At 42.2% G+C, this 22,821-nt stretch overlaps 1 long non-coding RNA gene across 2 annotated transcripts; it reads left to right on the top strand.

The window, feature by feature from the left end:
* Positions 1–256: 256 nt before the first annotated feature.
* On the top strand, positions 257–16,740 carry LOC131761311 (uncharacterized). 2 transcript variants are annotated; one of them, XR_010841971.1, is made up of 4 exons: positions 257–477; positions 2,056–2,139; positions 3,929–4,029; positions 16,190–16,740. It is a non-coding gene; the product is annotated as an uncharacterized lncRNA (long non-coding RNA). The 2 variants fall into 2 exon arrangements; XR_010841970.1 differs by lacking the exon at positions 16,190–16,740 and adding an exon at positions 11,592–11,753.
* Positions 16,741–22,821: the final 6,081 nt, after the last annotated feature.

Genomic DNA, 22,821 nt, shown 5'->3' with positions numbered 1-22,821 from the left:
GCCTGGAGTCTTCTTCGTGGGAAGACTTTGGACTACTCTTTCAATTTGTTTTTAAACTGTTTTCCTGCACATGGACAAAGAGGTTCCTCCCCAGGACTTTTCCATTCCGGGAAGCAGACTGTGGAGTGCTAGGGCCACAGAATTGAAGCAAACGCGCACAACACTACGGGCAAAGGGAGAAACCGGGAAACCACTCAGGGCGCAGCCGGGCCGCGACGCCCCTTGCCCCGGAAACCGCGTTCTGACGTCACCACGCGGCAGCGTCCCCGCAGGACCGCAACTAAGCCTGTTGTATCACGGGACACGCATGGCTACTCTCTGGTCTTAGAGCGTCGGTGCGGACTTTCCTTCGGTACTCTATGCACCTGTTCCTCCCGCCTGCTCAAACTTCTTTCCTATTTATGAAGAGGGGGGCGTCCCCATCTCCCGGAAGGAAGGAGATGCGAGAGGACGGCGCCAGTTTAGGTGCAGCTAAAGGTAATGGAAGCTTATCCGGAGCCTGAGACCCATCAGAGGCTCACGTGACAGTCTAAGGGCTACTACTGCCTACTAACGTTCCCCGCCACCGAGGGATCACGTGACAGATGGCTGGCTCAGCTGTCACGTGATGCCGCGTCGCGCGCGACTTTGCGCTGGGGAGCGCTAGTTCTGGACTGTGTGTCTTTGCCTCCGCGGCGGCTTTGGTCCCCTTGCTTTGCTGCATGCGCAACACACGACTGCCTCCTGCGTTGTCCCCCGAGCTCCACTTCCACCATTTCTTCCTCCCGGGTCCAGAGATGTGTGTCCGCTTGTCTGTCCCTCTTGGGCTCTGGGGGAGAAGGTGATCGGGGAACCGGAGGTCAGGGGAGTCGAGACAAGAGGTCTTCCCCGCATCTGCTGAGACTGTCGTGATTGCCATCCCGAGGGTTGGGGAAGAGTGCCACAGGCCAGCGGCGCTCCCGGGGATTGTGTCTTGTGTAACGTGCTCTCGAGAGAGCTGGAGTGAGGAGCGTGCGTCCTAGTGACTCATGATGCGGCCACGTCACCGTCGCCTTCTCTCTCCCTTGGGACTTCCTGGGAGTGAGCCGGTGTCTAGGAGCTTATTCTCATCCTTAGGAGAATCATCGTCTCCCTCTCCTCCGCCAAGGGGTTTCGGTCCTTACACGACTTTTTTCTGGATTTCTGACCATTAACCTCTACATCCCCAGAGGGTTAACTCTAAGCTGACCTCCCACCGGTACTGGACCTGCGCCATGGCACTTATGGGTATATAAAGTATAAATATAAATTGACCTGGGTTTTTTAGATTTTTAGTCTCAGTTCAAAACATACCTTCCTTGTCCTTGATTTCCATCCCCACACCATGGTAGTAGGACTAATCCACCATTACAGTCCACTGCTGCCGTCTGTTGACATCTATACTGCTGGACCTGGCATCTCCCATCCGCTCCTCTTGTGATATTTGACATAATATTATCTGGCTACTGTATCGAAACAAATGCTTCCAAAGTCTCAAAAGTATCTTCCTCTGGTTATCTGTTTTATTAAAAAAATTTTTTTCTTTGTACTACCTTGGTGTTACCAAACAATTCGAACCTGATCCTTACAAGAACAGTATTTTTTATTAGTAGTAAGAAAACTATTTTAAAGTGAAGTTGTCTCTGCACCAGACATGCAATAGCGAAATTCCTGTTTTAGCAAATAAAGATGAGGCTGTCGGATCATTTCAGACGTCATGAAAAAGTAATACTTTTAAATGCTTAAAAATAAAACAAATAGCTGCCTGTTTGTCTTTTAAGTTTAGATTGTTGAAAACACTTTTAGGAACCAGTCTAGCACATTGTGAAATATGTTTTTATTGAATGAATGAATGACTCCTCTATGTCAGGTTTAAAGATAAAATATATGATTTATCTGTCTAGTGCACATGTTGGTAGCCCTGTGTTAATGCTCTTGTTAGGTCTGCAGTTCAAAACAATGTTCTTTCACTCTGAACCATGGAATAATGCATTCAGTGTACTTCTTACCACATTATCGGGAGTTGTTATAAATGGATCTCCTGCTTTTTCTTCATAGTTAAGCAAACTTAATTCTAAGGAATTACTCTCACAACTTCTACTAAATTCTAAGGAATTACTCTCACAACTTCTGCTACTAAAGGTAAGAGTTTCAGTGATTTTTAAAAATTCAATCTATTTTTAACCTGTTTGGTAAAATGTTTTATAGTCATGTGACTCAAATATTGAAATGTAAAAAGGTATATAGTGAAAAATCTGTTTCACATCCTTGCAACCTATTTGCTCTGTTCCATATGCACCCTATCCCAAAGACAACTAGTTGGGAGGAAATACAAATACACTTATTTTCTTTTTTTTTTTACACAAACAGTAAACTGATTTATACAATGTTCTGTATCATGGTTTGTTTTTGTTTCTTTTTTGTTTTGGCTGCTTTGGGTCTTTGTTGCTGTGTGCATGCTTTCTCTAGCTGCGGTGAGTGGGGGCTGCTCTTCATTGCAGTGTGAGGGCTTCTCATTGCAGTGGCTTCTCTTGTGGAGCATGGGCCCTAGGCATGCAGGCTTCAGTAGTTGTGGCATGTGGGCTCAGTAGTTGTGGTGCATGGGCTTAGTTGCTCCGTGACATGTGGAATCTTCCCGGACCAGGGCTCAAACCCATGTCCCCTGCATTGGCAGGTGGATCCTTAACCACTGCACCACCAGGGAAGTCCCTGTATCCTGCTTTTTTCATTTAAAACCATTTTTGTTATCCATGAGTATATAGTATTATCCTTTTTTTGTAGAGTTGTATAGTATTCCATGGTATATATATCCTATAAATTTTTTTTACCAGTTTCCTATTGATGGGCATTTGGGATCTTTCCAGTCTTCTGCCTATTATGAATAATGCTGTAATGAAAAATAAACTGTTTTGTAATTGTGCAAGTGTATGATGATATAAATTTCTAGAAGTTAGTTTTTGTGTCAAAAGTTATATGCATTTGAGATGTTGATAGATAAGTGTCAAACTGCCTTCTGTAAGGATTGTACTAATTTAACTTCTGTAAGCATTGTACTAATTTAACTTCCACGAGCAATGAATATATATTCCCCATAAATTCATCAACAAAATATTAGCATACTTATTTTTTTAATTAATTAATTAATTAATTAATTTTGGCTGCATTGGGTCTTTGTTGTTGGGTCTTCGTTGCTACACACAGGCTTTCTCTAGTTGCAGTGAGTGGGGGCTACTCTTGGTTGCAGCGTGCGGGCTTCTCATTGCGGTGGCTTCTCTTGTTGCGGAGCTCGGGCTCTAGGCACGCAGGCTTCGGTAGTTGTGGCATGTGGGCTCAGTAGTTGTGGTGCATGGGCTTAGTTGCTCCACGGTATGTGGGATCTTCCCAGACCAAGGCTCGAACCGGAACCCGTGTCCCCTGCACTGGCAGGTGGATTCTTAACTACTGCACCACTAGGGAAGTCCCTAGCATATTTTTTTGTCTTTGACGATTTGATAAGATTGTCCTTGTGTATCACATAATAGCTTTAATTTTCATTTCTGTTAGGAGATGAGCATCTTATATTTAGGAGCCATTTATATTTTCTTTTCTGGGAACATATTGCAAATCCTTGCTTGCTTTCCTATTGGTTTGTTTTATTCATTAGTTTTTAATATATATTTTACATCATATTAAAAGGACTTGCAGCAGGGATAAATGTCAATATGGTTAGGAAAATTTTCTGCCAAGGTTAATTCATTTGCTGTGATGGAGCATATTTCACTCTGGGCTTCTGTCAGACATGGAATAAAAAGGGGGCGGGGAGATATTTGGCAAAAGGAAACAAATGAGAGAGAAAGAGAACTTTAGTGGGTTCTAAAAATTCTAGAAGAACTGTAAAGCTTAGGGAAAAAAGATATCATTATCCTGATTTTATTTGTTTCGTTTCCCCTAGAACAAGAGAAATTGGTAGGGAAATGGAAAGACAAAAGTTCTGATGATTTGCCCTTAATTTCACCAAGTTAAGTCAACTTCAAGAGGCCTCTAGTCAGAAAGGTAAGAACTGTATCCCCCAAATCAACGCAATGTATCTAAAAGGTTCATTCTTGCTTAGACTGCTGAAAAGCATCTCTAACAAGTCAGCTAAAGTACAAATGCTTACCTATCTGGTATTTAATTCTACTGAAAATGGACACCAGAAATCCTTTCTTTTTAATAACTTAAATTAATAAGATAAATAAAACAATACAAATTGAGTACCTTTGGAAGCATTGTTAATATAAAAGGTCCAAAAATAAAGCTAAATTTCTCCAGTAACAAGCAAGTGGTTAATTATAGCTTGATACGTCATCAGTTAGAAACCTCAAGAAGAAAAAATACTTAGAAATTTACATGATGGTGTAGGGACATATTCAGAACCCCAGAATTAGTATGAACATTTTTAAAGTTGAAGACTTTTGACAATCAATGGGTGCAGAAAAAGCCTTCTTAGAGCTTCCCTTATTTGACTAAAAGCAGAAACTTCTGGGAAATAAGGCTGCCAAAAATGCCCTCTTCATCGTGGGTCTACTCCCAGGAGAGAGACCAAGAGTAAACCACTATAAATCCCTCTCCCAGGGGTTTCATGGCCGTAAAGAAGAAGGAAAGACCACTCACACCAGCATAAACAAACATTATCACAAATCTTTCTTCCCCATTTTTTCTTCTAAAAACCCATTTGTCTTCCCTAAAGAAACCTATTTGTTCTTCCCATAGAAGCTGGTTCTCCCCAGTCCCTTTTTCCTACTAAGTTAGGTATATAAGCCCTATTAAGTTAGGTATATAATTTCTCCCCAGTCCCTTTTCCCTGCTAAGTTAGTTGGTTTAGTTGGCTCCATATACATATGAATAAACCTTTTACTCTTGGTAATGGTCTTTTGTCAGTTTAATTATCAGGTCCCCCTTCTGAATTTAAGAGGTTGGAGGAAAAGTTTTTCCTCCCCAGCAGTGGTCAAAGGGACAGCAGTTTTTTCCGTGAGAAAAAGAAAAATAAAATGGGTGGTGAGGGGAACCTCAAACACTTTCCAAAAAGAAGAAATCCAGATGGATTTCTTTGGATAAAATAAAATTTAAAAAGCCATTCAATCTCATAAATATCCAGAAAAATGCAAGTTTAAATCACCCCTCTGGGTGACAAATATTAAGAATCTGACAATAACCAACACTGGCATGTATGATGAGCAACAGAAACCCTGAAACACTGCTGGAGAAAGTATAAATAGATGCAACAACTTTCCAGACAGTTTCATGTTGTCTAGAAAATTGAAGATCCAGATACCCTATGACCTATAGCACATTCACTGCCAGCTAAACATTGAGCATCTCTCAGCAATTTGTTAGAAATATAAATTTATGGGCCCCACTGCAGACCTTCTGAACCAGACTCTGCATCTTAACAAAATCCACAAGTGATACCTAAGCACCTGTACTTGAGGATATATGGACCAGAATGTCCCTGAGAGCCCCAAATGGAAACAATCCCGTTATCTGTGAACATGAGAAGAGTGTGCTATATTCATACAATAGAAAGCCATTTATCAATGAATAGGAACAAATTACAGGTAAATGCAACATGGATAAATATCACAATGTTGAGGGAAAGAGGCAAAGCACAAATAAAATATGTAGAGTATAAATCTACGTACATAACCCTCTATAACGGTCAAAACCAAAGTGCACTGCTAGGCATGCACACTGAGGTAATGATACTAAAAAGGGGGAGGGGGAAAGTAAAGCAAGCAAGTGATTGCTAAGGAAATCAGAGTGGAATTTATCTCTGGAGGAGAGAGGGTTGTGATCTTAGAGGGAGGGTGGCAGTTGTGGGGTTATTACAAAACTAGTATAGTTGTGGATAGTGTTTAAGGGGTTTTGTTTTATGATTTTTTTTTGTTTTATGATTATTTAAATAATGTAATGTTCTATGTAGTTTTCAGTATGTGTGTTATATTTCACATTACATAAGTAAATGCTGTAGACTCATTTCCAATTAGGAAGAAATCAGCTATGTTAACACACGCAAAGCTACAGATTGAACTTCTTCCAACCAACACATAGATGAGAAAAGCAAGAAGCGGGAAATAACAGCAAAGTAAATTGGTTCTGGATAGAGAAAAACCAAGGTCTCCCAGTTTCTATTCTACTAAAAATAAGGTCTTTTTTCCCCCAGTAAAGCTATCTTTTCTATTCTACTAACAATAAGGTCTTTTCCCCCCAGTAAAGCTATCTTGATCTCTGTTGTCCATGAGGGAAGTTTAGGCACACAGCCCCAGGCCGGAGGAGTGGGTGTGCTCCGGGGGTAGAGGTGGAGGGAAGCAGGGGAGTTGCAGGAACTTGGGAGGAGGCTGTAGGCCATTGGAGGTGGAGGAGAGGTGGAGGCAAGGGAGGGAGGGCATGGCACTCAGAGATCAAAGAAGTGGGCTGTACCCCACAGAGCTAGCCTGCCCCTCTTCTTCCTGCCTGCCTTTTCGCCTTTGACCCAGAACCCTCACAGGAATAGCAGTTCTGGAACTCTTTTTCTGGGTCAGACAGTGCGTGGAGGGAAAGGGCATTCCATGTTAGAACTCACTGTCAAAAGAACATACCCCAAATTGAGCGTTAAGGAGGATTTAGCCACTAGGGCACCTACACAGGAAGTTAGGTCAGGTGAAAAATCCCCAAGAAGAAAAGTCAGCTCAGGCTGAGCCTCCTGTAGCACTTAACAGTGAGGCCTGACATTCACAGAGTGGCCTTGAAGCCTGTCATTATTATGGCCTTGTTGTGGGTTGGTGCATATATTATTTTAGTCTAGAGAAAGTTCCTTTCTATAAAAAAGTAGAATATACAAGATAATGAAGTCTTAAGTTGTTGAAAATAAGCCTCACTTGAAAAAAAAAAAAAAAAAAAGGAACAGAAATTCCTAAGGATGTGTCCAAACATTAACAGAAGATAACAGGAGCTGAGGAATCTTTTGATTCATTGTCACTTCAGAATACAACTCACTGTTAAGAAGGCTGGGTTTAAAATTACGATCAGGGCTCTAAGAAAGTAGGCAAAAGGCAGAGGGAAATGAATTTAAGATGGACTTTGAGAAAGAACTAGTGAAGAAATCTGAAAAATGTTGCAAGTTTCTGAGAAGATAAAACATAAATCAGTACAATTTGCAGAAACAGAAAGGGTCATTAATTGTCTTAGTCCATTCGGGCTGCCATAACAAAATGCCACAGACTGGCTAGCTTATAAACAACAGAACTTTATTTCTCACTGTTCTGGAGGTTGGGAAGTCCAAGATCAAGGCGCCAGCATGGTTGCCTGGTTCATAGTTGTGTGTTCTTCCTATGTCCTCACATAGTTAAAGTGCTAGCCAAACCCTCTGGGGTCTTATTTATAAGAGCATTAATCTTCCACCCTTCATGAGGGCTTTACCCTCATGACCTAAGCACCTCCCAAAGGCTCCCCATCCTAATACCATCACATTAGGTACTGGGATTTCAAAATATGAATTTTGGGGAGGGGGTCATAAACATTCAGACCATAGTATTTTTTTAAAAAATAAATTTATTTTATTTTATTTACTTTTGGCTGCAGTGGGTCTTCATTGCTGCACCGGACTTTCTCTAGTTGTGGCGAGCGGGGGCTACTCCTTGTTGCGGTGCACGGGCTTCTCACTCTAGTGGCTTCTTTTGTTGTGGTTCTGGGGCTCTAGGTGCATGGGCTTCAGTAGTTGTGGCACACAGGCTTAGTTGCTCTGTGGCATGTGGGATCTTCCTGGACCAGGGATCAAACCTGTGTCCCCTGCATTGGTAGGCGGATTCTTAACCACTGCACCACCAGGGAAGTCCAGACCATAGTATTAATGAAGCAAAAATCATTAAAGACACCATCAGTGTGAGCTCTGTCAAGTGCTGGGGGAAAAAATTTAGACTTTGGAAAATAGAGCAGTTGCTATAGAAAGTAGAGAACCAGGATGAGCTAGCCACATTGAGCTGAGTAAAACTTCTGAATGTACATAAGAGGTCTCCAAAAGAGAATGCCACTTGATATGACTTTGTTTGTGCTGTGGCACCAAAAGTGTGCCTGCCAGAAATTGTACCTTACTCTGACATTTATGTCGCTGTCTTATTTCCCCTATGACTGCAGTGGTCTGAAGGGTAGAGGGTTGACCTTATCCAAATATACTTTCTCATCTCCCACCCCCAGCACCAAGCTGACGTAAGTACCAAGCTGTACACTGTAAATACTTAATAAATACTTTAAGGCATGAATGAAAGAAAAGTAGACAGAGAGTAGAGAGGTGTTTTTTTTTTTAAAAAAGAAAAAGAACAAGCTAGAAACAACTTACTTGCTGTTATAAAGAACAACCTAATGAGTTCTTGAGAATTGATTCAAGAAGATTCCCTACTCCCCCTCCTCCACCCTCTCAATCACCACAAAGATGAAATCACTTTGTGTTTATTATTTTAAAAGGAAAATATAATAGAGGGAAAGGCTTGCAGGTTAGTTTTTTGTTGAGTTTCTCTTTTTTAAATTTAATCTTCTCTCTATCCAGCAGCCTCTACAGATGCTTTCTTTTCTTGGTTAGTGACTATTGTCCTGATGGAGGCAAGTGGCAGGGTCCCTGGGGAAGCAGGATCCACTGGGTACGAAAGACAATCAGAAAAGACTTGGCTTGGGTTTTGTCAGGAGGGGAAAACAGAAGTGGGCCGTTGACCCAGACACAATCTTGTCTGAAAGCTGCCATCTAGTGTTCATTTCTGAGAATATGCCCTGACATACTAATCCTGTGGTTCTCTATCTGAAGGACAGTTTTTATTGATGTTTTATCATTATGCACCAGATTTTAAGATAATTTGGTTACCAAAAGAAACACAATACAAAAAGAATTGTGTTTCTCATCTGTTTAACTGCATACATATAATACTGCCAAAACAAAACTTTGGATAAATATTTCTAAAAGAAACGATCCCATACTGAACTGATGTAATAGCAATTAAAAAATAAAAATAATATGCAGGCTATCTTCTCCATCCTATTGTTAGTACATGTTGCCAGTAGTTTTTATTGCAGAGAGGGCAAGGAGAGAAGAACCATTTATTGTGTATCATCAGTGTGCCCAACTCTACAAACATTGTCTCATGTAAGTCTTAAAACAGTCCTCTGAGTATTTTTCCCCTCACCTTTACCGAGGTATAATTAACAATTAAAACTTGAGTTAAGGGGAATTCCCTGGCAGTCCAGTGGTTAGGACTCTGCACTTTCACTGCCAAGGGCCCGGGTTCGATCCCTGGTCCTGGAACTAAGATCCTATAAGCCACAGAGCACGGCCAAAACAAAAAACAAGACTTGAGTTAAGTTTTTCTAACACCATTTTACAGATGAGAAATTGAGGTGAAGTAACTGGGCTTTATATCAAAGAGCAAGCTGGATAAAGAACCCACATATGTCATACTCACAGGCTGTGCACTTTCATCTAAACCACAGTGCCTAGTAAACTTTTTGAAATTCAAGGGAAGGCTTGCAACTCCACATTTACTGCTTTCATAAACTGTTAGAAGGCCTTATCAACTTGTTTGGAAATCACTGCATGAAAGGGAAACCCAACCCCCCACATCGGTCTGCAGGGCCACTTCCTTAAAACAAATTGTACTCTTAGACCTGAACCAAAATACTCAAAATTCTAAGTTAAAAACACTAGGGTGGGGAATTCCCTGGCGGTCCAGTGGTTGAGACTCAGTGCTTTCACTGCTGAGGGCCTGGGTTTGATCCCTGGTCAGGGAACAAAGATCCCACAAGCTGTGCGGTGTGGCCAAATAAATAACTCAATAAATAACAGTGCAGAGTAATGATTAAAAAAAAAAAAAAAAAAAAAAAAAACTAGGGACTTCCCTGGCGGTCCAGTGGTTAAGACTTCATCTTCCCATGCAGGGGGTGCAGGCTCAATCCCTGGTCGGGGAGCTAAGATCCCACATGCCTTGTGGCCAAAAAAACAAAACAAAACAGAAGCAATATTGTAACAAATTCAATTAAAACTTTAAAAATGGTCCACATCAAAAAAAAAAAACAAAAAAACAAACAAAAAAAAAACCTTGGGACTTACCTGGTGGAGCAGTGGTTAAGAATCCACCTGCCAGGACAGGAATAAAGTTGCAGACTAGAGAATGGACTTGAGGACACGGGGAGGGGGAAGGGTAAGCTGGGATGAAGTGAGAGAGTAGTATTGACATATGTACACTACCAAATGTAAAATAGATAGCTAGTGGGAAGCAGCCGCATAGCACAGGGAGATCAGCTTGGTGCTTTGTGACCACCTAGAGGGGTGGGATAGGGAGGGTGGGAGGGAGATGCCAGAGGGAGGGGATATGGGGATATATGTATACATACAGCTGATTCACTTTGTTATACAGCAGAAACTAACAACATTGTACAGCAATTATACTCAATAAAGATGTTTAAAAAAAAAAAGAATTCACCTGCCAATGCAGGGGACACAGGTTCGATCCCTGGTCTGGGAAGATCCCACATGCCACAGAGCAACTAAACCCATGTGCCACAACTACTGAGCCTGTGCTCTAGAGCTCGAGTGCCACAGCAACTGAAGCCCATGTGCCTAGAGCCCATGCTCCACAAGAGAAGCCACTGCAATGAGAAGCCCATGCACCACAATGGAGAGTAGACCCTGCTCGCCGCAACTAGAGAAAGCCTGCATGCAGCAAAGACCCAGTGCAGCCAAAAATTAATTAATTTTTTTAACTCTTAAAAAAAATACTACTAGGGTAGTTTTATTCTTGAGTTTTACTAGAGCAAATTCTTAAAATATATGAGGTATTTTAGTTACACTCTAACTTTACTACGTTTCAACAGAAACTTCATGTTTTACATTATATTTATTTAAACTTTTAGCTATTCCATATTATATCAGGAATCCAAATTCTTACATGGAATCAATCAAATAAGCTATGCCCTCAACTCCCAATTTTGTGTATAAACAGTATTCATCACAACAGAGAAACACACACAATTAATTTTTAAAATTAAAGCAAAATATTAAATTTTCTTGGTTCAGGGACTTCCCTGGTGGTGAAGACTCCAAGCTCCCAATGCTGGGGCCCTGGGTTCGATCCTTGGTCAGGGAACTAGATTCCACATGCTGCAACTAAGAGTTCGCATGCTGCAACTGAAGATCCTGCAGGCCACAACAAAGATCCCATGTGCCACAATTAAGACCCCACACAGCCAAATAAATAATTAAATATATATTTTAAATACTTTACAAAAAATTTTCCTTGGTAATGTATTTAATCACCTTTTGAAGTTTGACAAGTATTTTAACACAAAATTCCCTAGCTTGGAGTAAATATTGTAGAGTACCAATATGATTCATTTAATGAAACATTTATCAGAGAAAAGAGGACTCATTGATTTGACACCCATCTGTCTAGATCCTGAGCTTTTGTTCTTAGGCAAGATTATTTTTCTTTACTCCTGACAACAATTCTATAAAGTTTGTAATAATTGTGTGATATTCAAGCAAACTAGTGTTGCAAATAACCCGAAATTTTAGGGGGCTCAACACCATAAAGTTTTATTTATTGTTCACATTATAGTCTAACATGGATCCGTGGGGTCTTACTCCATGCATTTATTCAAGGAACCTGGCATCTTCTGCTTAGTGCTCTACCACCTTCAGGGCAGGTAAGATCATTTTTAAAAAAAAAATAATTAATTTATAGCTGCGTTGGGTCTTTGTTGCTGCGCGCGGGCCTTCTCTAGTTGCAGCGAGCAGGGGCTACTCTTTGTTGTGGTGCGTGGGCTTCTCATTGCGGTGGCTTCTCTTGTTGTGGAGCATGGGCTCTATGTGCGTGGGCTTCAGTAGTTGTGGCACATGGGCTCAGTAGTTGTGGCTCGCAGGCTCTAGAGCACAGGCTCAGTAGTTGTGGCGCATGGGCCTAGATGCTCCGTCGCATGTGGGATCTTCCCAGACCAGGGCTCGAACCCACGTCCCCTGCATTGGCAGGCGGATTCCTAACCACTGTGCCACCAGGGAAGTCCCCACACATTTATTTTTAATTTAACAAGCTATAATACATTTGTAGCATTCCACACCCTTTTTTAGAGGGGAAAATTATATAATGTACTTTCCATGTTAAAACAGAGGTGCTTTCAGTTACACACATTTAAATTTTAGTATTTATTAAGTGCCTCCAGCTAGACTAAGATTCTTTATTTCAAGTTCTGCAATCCCTGGCCTTTAATTTAGGCTTCCTTTGAATAGTGTGAAATTATACTACTATATTTCCAATTACTGAAAAGTTAGAAAGGAGTTAAATTCATTAAAATATATGTGTGGAGAAGTCTTGGGTCCATTTAATATGAAGATATGTCTTCCTTTGGAGCACATATCTTCTTTTGGCAATTAGCTGGGTACTCTAAATGCATCCTTTCTATGGTATGCCCTCTTAAAGGCTAGGCTTTTAGTGATAATGCATCAAGTAATTAGTCATATATGTAGACAATTTAGTAGAAGATTCCTGTCATCAAATAGTTCCTGGCATCCGCAGAAGAAGGAAACGTGGAGGCTTGTGAGTCAGAACAGGGTGACTTTAACAGCAGCATAAGGGAGTTGCTGAGATTAATTTGGGCTTTCATTTTTTTCCAATGGCCATGTTTTTACCATGGTTACATTTGTACTCCATGGTCTGTTGAAAGGATGTGGCCTGCTTAGGGCTTTTATAGGTACCCAACAAGGAAGTATTTACTCTTTAACCTGGGCAAGAGGACTCTGCACTGTAGTGGCCACCACATATCAGAAACATGCTAAACTGCTAAGGCCTATAGGGGAGGAAAAATTTTTCTTTTCCTTCTAGCCATCTTAGGTTCTCTGGCTGGGGCCCTGTATTTATTTATTTATTTATTTATTTATTTTGGCAGTACGCGGGCCCCTCACCGCTGTGGCCTCTCCCGTTGCGGCTCTGGACGCGCAGGCTCAGCGGCCATGGCCCACGGGCCCAGCCGCTCCACGGCACGCGGGATCTTCCCGGACCGGGGCACAAACCCGCGTCCCCTGCATCGGCAGGCGGACTCTCAACCACTGCGCCACCAGGGAAGCCCTGGGGCCCTGTATTTAGACTGACAAGACAGACTAAGAGAAAAACAAAGAGTTTATTAACATGGGCTTCCCTGGTGGCGCAGTGGTTAAGAATCCACCTGCCAATGCAGGGAACACGGGTTCGAGCCCTGGTTTGGGAAGATCCCACATGCCGCGGAGCAACTACGCCAGTGTGCCACAACTACTGAGCCTGTGCTCTAGAGCCTGAGCCACAACTACTGAAGCCCGTGCCTAGAGCCCGTGCTCCACAACAAGAGAAGCCACTGCAGTGAGAAGCCGGTGCTCCACAACGAAGAGTAGCCCCCGCTGGCTGCAACTAGAGAAAGCCCGTGTGCAGCAACAGAGACCCAATGCAGCCATAAATAAATAAATAAATAATAAATTTATTAAAAACTGTTTATTAATGTATGCATCACGCAAACACATGGAGCAACTTGGAGATGAGTAACTCAAAAGAGTGTTAGAACTTGGCCTATATAGCATCTTAAAAAAAGAACAATAAATTTTTTAGATAAATGACAAGGCAAAGGAAAAAACTTTTGAGTTTCTAGGGCAGCAAACTGGGGGAAGGCAAATATATTGGGGAACTAATGGAAGGTAAGATGTGTTATGGAGATTCCTCTGCTGCTGTCTCTGGGCTGAAAAAGCAACTAGAGTTTTCTCCAGTAATTAACTTTTGTCTTTCCTGGCAGAGGGAAGAGGGGGAACATGTTAATGAATTTATGTCCCGCTTTTAGGTACCTAGGGGGAGGGCAGAAAGCTTTCCTTATATCTGCTCTTTCTCACTTGTCTTCAGCAAAAAATAATCCTGATGGGAAAGTGCCGTATTTTGGGGTGGTATGTTCTGCTACCCTTCAGGCCCCAGGAGATAAACACCCCAGCATATCTCTAGATGTGTGTCCTCAAAAGAAAATGACATTGTGTCCAAATGCTAAGAAGCCTCCTCGGTTGTGCACAGCCAACGTCATAGATGGATGTTGCTTCAGAGACTGGAAAGGATTTGAGGAGCAGAAGCACTTAAGTAGGAGAACGTAACAAACTACTCTGTCCAATCCTTTCAGATAGCATTTGTGCAAGGGATTCTTCTTTTTCCTTTTTTTTTTTTTTTGTGGTACAGGGGCCTCTCACTGTTGTGGCCTCTCCCGTTGCGGAGCACAGGCTCCGGACGCGCAGGCCCAGCGGCCATGGCTCATGGGACCAGCCACTCTGCGGCATGTGGGATCCTCCCAGACCGGGGCACGAACCCGTGTCCCCTGCATCGGCAGGCAGACTCTCAACCACTGCGCCACCAGGGAAGCCCAGTGCAAGGGATTCTTACATAGCACAGTAACATAACAGTGTGGAGAACTGATTTCTTGCTTCTCTTTATATTTCAATGAGTGGTTCCAGAATTACTCAGGAATTAGGTTATTAGCACAGTATCTGCAACAGCTGTAAATGAGAAACAATTCATATTATCTTTAAAGTCCTTTGTATGAATGTCAAGACCTAATATACACAAAATATGATGCTGACTACTAACATTGGCAACTGGATGGACTATGAACACTAAAATCATATTAGTTTTATTTTTATAACAATATTTAGTAAGATTTAATTACATTTGCCAAAGATTAAGATTGTTTAACTCTAAATAATTTTGACTTAAAATCTTTATATTCTTTAATTATAACACATTTTGCCTTTTAATTTTGGAAGATAATTCGGAAAACTTTAGAAGAAAAGTAACTTCTTAAAAATGTGAAAATAATTTAAAAATGTTTACAGTAATTTAATTTACACTTGGGGAAAATATATTAAAATCTATACACTTAGAACACAATTACATTTTATATTTTTAGTCATTTATGTCAGGGGTTGGCAAGCTTTTTCTGCCAAGCTCTAGATAATAAATAGTATTTTAAACTTTGTGGGTCAGTCTCTAGGACAACTACTCAACTCTGCTGTTATAGCTCAAAACCAGCCACAAACAATACATAAATAAATGGACATAGCTATATTGAAATGAAACTTTATTTACAAAAAGTTGGTAAACCAGATTTGGCCCATGGCTGTAGTTAGCTGACCCGTGATTTAGATTATTACTGTCAATAGAACCTAAGTAATATTAAAGTCTTAATTATAATAACATAATTAGTAATATTGTTTAAGTAAGGGCAAGAAAAATTAATATTACAGAATAAAAAAAGTTTATGAATTATGTGTCTTAATTTTATGAACCTTCCAAACATCAGCAGTCCATCAACAGAACACCTGAACAGGTGCAATATTAAAGAGAATCAGCAAAAAACTGAGAAGGAGCAGGAAGTGAAGTAGGAGAAAACCAAGAGAATGGGTGTCCTGGAAGTCAAGAAAGCATGTCAGGGAGAAGAAAGTGATCTTATGGATTGATGGAGGGAAACATCTAGTGAAATGGCTTTGAGGGATCATGGGAGATGAGACATCTAGACAGTAATTATAGACAGTTTATCCATGTCAGCATCATTATGTTTATTACTGCTACTCTAATCACTCATGTCGCTTTGCCTCCTAAGTAGAGTTAAAGCCTGATATTTTACACTGTATTAGGGATATTCCCAACTGTGTGCTAGTGTAGGGCAAATTCAGAAGTTTTGTGTATAAACAATATTTTTGTCTTATAACCATCAATATCACGTTCCTTTTATCTTCACTGCCCCTCAAAACAAAGAAAACATCTGGGACTAGAACCACCGAGGTTTTCAAATAAGCTGGAATTAGAGTTTTGTAGCATTGAAATTGAGTCTTTTCATCAAAGTATAATATAGCTTGAAATAGGAAACAGCAATTAAGAGTCTGCCCAAATCCACTGACCAGCATTAGGATTGTGCTAATCTTTCTTAGTTGAGAACACTATAGAAGAAAGTCCCATTGGGCCTGGCAGTGAGACGCTTTCAGGCTGTTAAGAAAATTGAATTTACCTTTGCTGAACGTTTGCACGTTGTGCCACCTGCCTCTGGCAGCAGAGAAGACCTAAATTGCACACCCTGAAGGGTGTTTAAGTACAAAAACAAGGCTGCCTTTGACACCGTGAATGGAACCAGGGTGCACCTGCACTTCCAAATTTCTCAATTTCAGCCCAAGATAGGCTCGGTCCAAGCGTTCCTGTGAAAGTTCCTGTTCAGGTTTCCCATCTGAACGCTCACACCCGCAGGGACAGAAGATGCTCCACAGTGGTGCCTCCAACACATGGCACTTGTGCTCCCTGAAGCTTACAACTCAGTCGTTGCTTAAGCCCGCCCAGGACCTTCCCACTTCACAGAGGCTGTAGGGCCGTGAGCCTAAGGGAGTCCCTTCACACGACGCGAGCTCTCGAATCCAGGGCAGCACCGAGGCCACGCCTCTGATGTCCCCGCTCCAGATGGCCCGCGCGCGGGCAAGGAAACCTATTTCCAAGGGAGGGCGCTGACTCCGGAGGTCTCTCCCCAAAGGCATCACGCGGGTAACTGGGCATCAGTTCCTCTTTCCTGCCTGAGTATCTCCCCGTTCTGTGACGACCAAGTCCCGTTCCAAAGGTGCAAGAAGCTTCCGGACTGTGGATTTAGCTTCTGTGCTGCGCAGAGAGGACCTGGAAGAACCGGAGCGGCGTAGGCAGTCAGTTGACCCACGTGACTCGCTTGGGCCCGGCTTAATGGTGCTCGCATTCCTTGCGTCACGTGAGGCCATGGGCAGTCAGGCGGATCGGCATCCAGCTCTTTCTGCGCGTGCGCTGGCAATCTACTCCCCCAGCCCCACCCCCGGAAAAAATCTTTTAAGTGGCATCCTCAATACTAGTTCACCTTGTCCTGATACCTTCCTCTCCGAGGTCGGGACACACAAGCCCAAGTTCTCTTCCTTCCCGGCGCCTGGTGCAGGTGAAGGATCTGGAAGCAGGCAGTCAAGAGGTGCAGAGACCACTGGGACGCGGCAGTTTCCTTCGTGTACGCGTATGCTGCAGTATGCCTGCTGTCACGTTCAGCGAGCTGCGAACGCTGCAAGTCTGCCGGGGTGTTTTTGTTTTGTTTTGTTTTTTAACATCTTTATTGGAGTATAATTGCTTTACAATGTTGTGTTAGTTTCTGCTGTATAACAAAGTGAATCAGCTATGTGCATACATATATCCCCATATCCCCTCCCTCTTGCATCTCCCTGCCACCCTCCTTATCCCACCCCTCTAGGTGGTCACAAAGCACCGAGCTGATCTCCCTGTGCTATGTGGCTGCTTCCCACTAGCTACCTATTTTACATATGGTAGTGTGTATGTCCATGCCACTCTCTCACTTCCTCCCAGCTTACCCTTCTCACTCCCCGTGTCCCTAAACAGAATTTTAAAAAGTTAGCCAAGATAAAATGAGAAACTGAATTAGACTTACGTCCCAAATTTACAGTTTCAATGATTTAGGAGAATTTCTTGGTAGCAAAACTGAGCCTCAGTTTTCACATTTGTAAAAGGGTGAGGATTAAAAAAACTGATACTTCTGGAAACGCCTGTCATTTAGATTGGATATTTTTAAAACGTTGACTGAAATTTAAATGGATAAATTATAAAAAAAAGATGACGAAAAGGCCTATTATTTCTTACCCAGATAAATCCTGGTGGTCCACTGATAGGAGAAGGGGCTTCTCTAAGTAGTTTCCTTCATCCTGATTTCTGGACACTCCCTTCTTTAATCTGCTTTTGGACGCAGGGGGTAACATTTTGGCAATTATTTTTTTAACTATTTTTTTTTTTTTTTTTTTGCGGTACTTGGGCCTCTCACTGTTGTGGCCTCTCCCGTTGCGGAGCACAGGCTCCGGACGCGGAGGCTCAGCGTCCATGGCTCACGGGCCCAGCCGCTCCGCGGAACGTGGGATCTTCCGGGACCGCAGCACAAACCCGTGTCTCCTGCATCCGCAGGCGGACTCTCAACCACTGCGCCACCAGGGAAGCCCTTAACATCTTTATTGGAGTATAATTGCTTTACAATGGTGTGTTTCTGCTTTATAACAAAGTGAATCAGTTACACATATACATATATCCCCATATCTCTTCCCTCTTGCGTCTCCCTCCCTCCTGCCTGGGTTTTTGATCCCCAAGCTCGCAGTTCTCTGGAGGTCGGGAGTTGACCGCTGGGCCCAGCTGAGCGTTGGTGCGTGCGGAGGTCACTTGGTGCCAGACTCAGTCCTGTCCCTCGCCTCTTGGTCCCTTCTTTCATCGGCCTAAATAAATGCATTTATTTAAGATATTTTTCTTAGCACTTTACCTCATTAATTAATTTTGATTTATACAAAATGCTCTTCTGAATGTCTACAATGTAGCAGTTATTTCTGAGCATTTCCTCCTGGAAGCTCACAGAAACGAACAAGCATATTTTGCATGCTATAGGACTATTGAGAACAGTCATGGCAAAAATACGATAACATAAAAATAGGTGAGGTAAAAAAAAAAAAAAAAAAATAGGTGAGGTAATTCATTATATATGTATATATATCAAATTATTATGTTGTACATAATAACTTATGTTGTTACGTTGTACACCTTAAACTAAATACAAGATATAATTAAAATACAATGTTGCATGTTAATTATATCTCAGTAAAACTGGGAGAAAAAACAGGTTTTGGAGTATAGTTGAAAAACACCAGGAAGATCCTGGAACTAAAAGTCAAAGAATTTTCCCAGCTAGGTGTTTAGCCTGCCTTGGCATAATTACATTGAAAATGTTCTAATATTAACCTCAATAAATCATATTCCAAGTGTATGGGAGCAAATGGTAAATTGGGCTGGAAAGAGTTTCCTTACAGGTAGAGATTTTTACCAAACCAGTTAAAAGAGTGTCAAAGAATTCTATTTTTCTGGAAATAATGAAAAGAATCATGATGTGTTGAATTTCAACAGTGATGCTTGAAGGCGTTTAAAAGTTAAATGAACTGGTTTTTAAAAAAAAATTATTTATTATTTATTTTTGGCTGAGTTGGGTCTTTGTTGCTGTGCGCGGGCTTCTAACTGCAGTGGCTTCTCTTGTTGCGGAGCACGGGCTCTAGGCGCGCGGGCTTCAGTAGTTGTGGCCCACGAGCTCTAGAGTGCAAGCTCAGTAGTTGTGGTACACGGGCTTAGTTGCTCCGCGGCATGTGGGATCTTCCCGGGCCAGGGCTCGAACCCGTGCCCCTGCATTGGCAGGCGGATTCTTAACCACTGCGCCACCAGGAAAGCCCTCTGAACTGGTTCTTTAATGTATTTGTATGTATACTCTTGTGGAGTTAATGAAGAGAATCTTCTCGCATAAAGGACGCCGTAGGACTCCCCAAGTCCAAGTTAGACACCGCGGCACTGCCTGCCGTGCGGTCTCTGGCGCCACGCTTCTGATGTCACCGCTCTGGGGACTCCCATAGGTCCAGGTCGCCACGGGGACGCGTCAGATTCAGCCCAGTGTGAGGCGCTTCTCACAGCTCCGTTTAGGTCCGTTCCTCCCTGCTGTTCATCTCACCAGGCCAGGGCTCTCCGGGCCTCAGGGGGACAGGAAATTAGGCAAAGGGGGTCCTTGCTTAGGTGAAGCACGGAGGACGGAATTGGACGGAGGAATGTAACGTAACCCCTCTAGGCCATGGAGGCTCACATGGCGCCAAGTGTCCGGGGTAAGGCACTCACTACAGGCATTGACTGTCAGGTGATTCGCCTTTATGCACCCTTCGTGTACCTCCAAAAAGTCACGTGACACATGGAGAACGCTGGGTCCCAGGGGAATGTTTCTGTAACTGACAGCAGTCTGCCGTTTGATACCTTCATTGCCTATACAATGGCCCACTAACATTTTTATTTTTTTAATTTATTTATTTTTCCCACTAACCTTTTTAGATGGGGTCTTGACCTGTTCCCCCAGAACATTGCTGTTGGGATGGGGGTGCAGGGTGGAGGCATAGGTGAGGGCCTCCGGACTGCTTCTGAGCACTGCTTCTTCACGACGGCTTCTGGAAGCACCACGAGGTGCTCACTTTCGGAGCTTGGGAAGGCAGGGGCCAGTAGGGCAGTTTCCACCAATGCCTTTCATTCCTGTTGTGACTGTCAGTCTGGTGGAGTGAGCTGCCAGCTGAACTTTGCCCCTCCTGCTGTCTAAGACTTTTTCTGCAATGCTTCCTGTATGTGGTCTTACCCACCACCATCATCTGGTCAGTTTGGCTCACCTCCTCAATTAAGGCTTAAACCCCCTTCCACTTTTTTTTTAACTAGGCACCCTTCAGGCTAATAAAAACAGGTAGGTCCTAATGAAACTTAAACGCTTTTGCAAAGCAAAGGAAACTGCAATCAAGGCAAAAAGACAACCCTCAGAATGGGAGAAAATATTTGCAAACAAATCAATGGACAAAAGATTAATCTCCGAAGTATATAAATAGCTTATGCAGCTCAATATTAAAAAAACAAACAACCGAATCAAAAAATGGGCAGAATGGCTTCCCTGGTGGCGTAGTGGTTGAGAGTCAGCCTGCCGATGCAGGGGATACGGGTTTGTGCCCCGGTCCGGGAGGATCCCACATGCCGCGGAGCGGCTGGGCCCGTGAGCCATGGCCTCTGAGCCTGTGCGTCCAGAGCTTGCGCTCCACAACGGGAGAGGCCACAACAGTGAGAGGCCCGCGTACTGCAAGAAAAAAAAAAAAAAAACAAAACAAACAAAAAAAATGGGCAGAAGACTTAAATAGAATTTTCTCCAAAGGACTTACAGATGGCTAAGAAGCACATGAAAAGCTGCTCAACATCAGTAATTATTAGAGAAATGCAAATGAAAACTACAATGACGTATCACCTCACACCAGTTACAATGGGCATCATCAGAAAATCTACAAACAACAAATGCTGGAGAGGGTGTGGAGAAGAGAAAACCCTTTTGCACTGTTGGTGGGAATGTAAATTGATACAGCCACTATGGAGAACAGTATGGAGGTTGCTTAAAAAACTAAAAACAGAATTACCATATGACCCAGCAATCCCACTACTGGGCATATACCCAGAGAAAACTATAATTCAAAAAGACACATGCACGGGGCTTCCCTGGTGGTGGAGTGGTTAAGAATCTGCCTGCCAATGCAGGGGACATGGGTTCGAGGCCTGGTCCAGGGGGATCCCACATGCCACGGAGCAGCTGAGCCCGTGCACCACAACTACTGAGCCTGCGCTCTAGAGCCCATGAGCCACAACTACTGAGCCCACATGCCACAACTACTGAAGCTCATGTGCCTAGAGCGTGTGCTCCGCAACAAGAGAAGCCACCCCAATAAGAAGCCTGCGCACCGCAACAAAGAGTAGCCCCTGCTTGCCACAACTAGAGAAAGCCCACGCATGGCAACGAAGACCCAGTGCAGCCAAAAATAAATAAATATAAATACATTTAAAAAATTATTTTTAAAAAAGACACATGCACTCCAATGTTCATCGCAGCACTATTTACAATAGCCAGGTCATGGAAGCAACCTAAATGCCCATCGACAGACTAATGGATAAAGAAGATGTGGTACATATATACAATGGAATATTACTCAGCCATAAAAAGGAACGAAATTGGGTCATTTGTAGAGATGTGGATGGATCTAGAGCCTGTCATTCAGAGTGAAGTAAGTCAGAAAGAGAAAAACAAATATCGTATATTAACGCATATATGTGGTACCTGGAAAAATGGTACAGGTGAACTGGTTTGCTGGGCAGAAATAGAGATACAAATGTAGAGACACCAAGGGGGGAAAGCGGTGGGGGGGTGGGCGTGGGGGTAGGATGAATTGGGCAATTGGGATTGACATGTATGCACTGATGTGTATAAAATGGATGACTAATAACCTGCTGTATAAAAAATAAATAAAATTCAAAAATAAAAAAAACTTTTTGATATTTTTAACAAACTTGCTAAATATCAAAATCTGAATAAAGCTTTTTAGTCTCCACCTGACTCTGAGATATTTCGAAAGAACATCTCTGGGACATCTCAGAGAGAGATGTCAAACTAATTTTATTTGGTATGTTAAATTACTTCAAAAACATTGTCAAGTGATTGGTGATGAACCTTAGGTTATGGTGTATGGATAAATGTCATTTATATAGATATTCCAAAATTTATATGGAATCCCTAACATCTGATATGTCCTGATATGTTATCAGTCATAACACTAGTTATTCTAAACTGTTATATCCAAGTTTCCTGCTAATTACATTGTACTCAAATCTTTAACCATGCTATTTTAAGTTTTGTCCTGATGCTTTTACAAAATGAAGATTTTCAAGAAGACTGATAAAAAGGAACTTTTTAAGAAATCTGAGTTTCTGATAGTCTTTAGATAATATCACTGGACTGGGTAACATGACAAAACTATTAGGAAACCTGATTATTTCATCCAGATCAATGGGAATTAATTACGTGAGACTGAATAAAGTGGTGAATATGATTTATAACTTTATGACTTTGGGAAATATACTGGCTTTAATCTTTGTTTTTCAGAAAAACCTTCTCTTTTATGCGATGACCTACAACAAGTTGATAAAGTATGCCTTTGTAAACAAAGACGAAACATTTATCTTTTTCTCTCTACCTGATCCTGCCAGAATTTGTCTCCAGCTGGCTCCCCTGTGGACTTGATATTTATTGATATTTATGTCTATCATTGTTTTAATTTGTTCTTTATTTCCAAATTGTGCTTTGTGTCTCCCTGCTGCACTATGTCTTTGTCAATGTTACTAGCTGTATTACTTATATCCTATTTTATGAAATTGT

Source organism: Kogia breviceps, chromosome 8, assembly GCF_026419965.1.
Source record: "Kogia breviceps isolate mKogBre1 chromosome 8, mKogBre1 haplotype 1, whole genome shotgun sequence".
NCBI classification, from domain to species: Eukaryota; Metazoa; Chordata; class Mammalia; order Artiodactyla; family Physeteridae; genus Kogia; species Kogia breviceps.
This window is presented reverse-complemented; position numbering and strand designations above follow the sequence as displayed.